Below are 2,251 nucleotides of genomic sequence, written 5' to 3' on the forward strand. Positions count from 1 at the left end.
TATGCCTCTTTAGAAACAGGACGTTATAGGGTTTTTGTTTTTTCTTATATTATTTACAGTATATTTATTATGGTTGCCTAACTATTAATAGATTGTAAGAGCAAAAGTGGTATGCTATATAGGACTTTATTTTTAGACCCTATGGAAATAAAAATTCCTATGAAATTTTTTAAAGAATAATTTTGATGGTGTGCTGATCAAATCCACAAATGAAGTGATCCTAAGAGTGTGACAGATTTCAAAAATGACCACAATTTTCATGTCTTCCTATAAGTAGGACCTTCAAAAGCAACTTTGAATGTTTTCCCATTAAGAGATATAGTCTATTTTCCCAGTCTTGAATGGACTTATTTTGGCTAATAGAATGCAGGCCAAGTGATGGTGCCTATTCTGAGTTTAGGACTCAGGGGGCCTTTCTTGATTTCATCTGCCACATCTGTAGATGAGCCCGGGATAGCCTGGTACAGGAAGAGAGACCATGTAGACCATCCCAGCTGAGGTTCTCCTAGGCCGACCAGCTCCCACCAGACCTAGCAGCTGATCACAGATGTAGGAATGAGCCAAAGTCAAGTTCAAAAGAACCACTGAACTGAGCCCAACCTAACTGCTGACCTGCAGAATTAGTAGCAAAATTGTTATTTCGATTCATTAAGTCTGGGGTGGCCTAATATTTGGCAAATGATAATGGCTACACAAGGAGTACAAAACATGCCTGACGGCAGAATCTTGATCCTAAAAGATGTCAGCTTTCTGGAAATAATAAACCATACTGTTAAGATAAAATATAACTGTGGTAAGTGCAAAGCTCTAAATTCAAATTCAAAAAACCACCTTGCAAATACAGGATGGCAGAAATGGAGCTTACGAACATATATGCAAAACACTCGGTGGCTTTGAGGGACCATGAACATCTGACTCAACCTTCCATGCTTGCAAAAAGCTGATTTTACATAAAATGTAATTCTACACATTGTATTATTTGCATAAGAGCCTGACACAGAGTTTGCCCAGAGGACAATGTCCATGATGCCGAAGGGCACAGAGACCATCTCACACGAGGAAAAATGTTAGGCAGCGTAATTGCAGCCCAGTAGAGAAACCGAAGGAGTGGAGAGGATTGGGTAGCAACCTTCAACTACTTGAGGGTTACTATGTGGAAGAGAGCTTGGACATGTTTAGTGTCAACCCACTAAAAATTAGCACCCATGAATCTCTAAGAAGGTAGATTTCAGGTCCATGTAGGAAAAAACTTGAGTTAGAGAGGCTGCATGTGTATACCGTTTAAGGGAACAAACCATGTACTCAAAGCTGGGTTCTCTGCTTATCAGTTATGTGACTTTGGGCAAATCGCCCCACCTTTCTAAGACTCAGTTTTTTCATCTCTGAAATGGAAATAATAACCATACCATTTTATAAGGTTGCAATGAAGATTAAATAGGATTTCTGAAGACAGAATACATAGCTCAGGGTCTGGCACATAGCAAGCACTCAATACATTTTGTTTATCATTAATAATAAGAGCTGTATAAATATGAAATGAGCTGCCTTGGGAGGTAGAAAGCTCCCCCTTTCACTGGAGATATTCACGGGAGGCTTGGCAGATGTTTGTGGGACAGATTTAAGCATCAGATGGGACGTTCGAGTAGGTGATATTTAAATTATCTGCCAACAATGAGTATGCCTTTCTATGTTCCTTAAGAGTGGAATAACTTCTTTAGTGTCTTTCAGAATACCTAGCACTACTGACCAAATGCTATTCATCAAATACATCTGATAAAACTTTGATTATATTATTAAATGTACACTTTCCCCACAGTAAGAGTTGTTCCATGCTGAAATGAAGGTGTGTGCAGGTTTTGATTTTTTTGTATCTCATATCCTATAAAACAAATACATCATTAGAGTTTGTTTTTGTAATTGTCAGTTTTGACTAAAACTAAAGAGTGCAAATTTTGGTGCTATAAGCTCCTTTTTGTGTGGTGTTTAAATGCATACGCGCAAAGCTCTTATCTTTTCACACTTGGCATTCCTTATCAGAATGTCTAACTTTAAACAGGTCAGATATTTTTCAATGTACAAGAAGCCTAACTCTCTTCTGGGATTAACCTCATGCCAAAAGTCCAAGCTGGCTGAGCACAGAGGCTCATGTCTGTAATACCAGCACTTTGGGAGGTCAAGGCAGGAGGACTGCTTGAGGTCAGGAGTTCGAGACCAGCCTGGATAACATATTGAGATCCTGTCTCTACCAAAA

The 2,251-nt window shown here is 38.9% G+C and overlaps 1 protein-coding gene across 1 annotated transcript in view; it reads right to left on the reverse strand.

Moving 5' to 3' along the window:
• The window catches only part of RASGEF1B (RasGEF domain family, member 1B), a 170,079-nt gene that overhangs the window by 135,003 nt on the left and 32,825 nt on the right, over window positions 1–2,251 (reverse strand). The window lies entirely within an intron of this gene.

This window comes from Propithecus coquereli, unplaced genomic scaffold, assembly GCF_000956105.1.
Source record: "Propithecus coquereli isolate 6110/MARCELLA unplaced genomic scaffold, Pcoq_1.0 Scaffold26, whole genome shotgun sequence".
Lineage (NCBI taxonomy): Eukaryota > Metazoa > Chordata > Mammalia > Primates > Indriidae > Propithecus > Propithecus coquereli.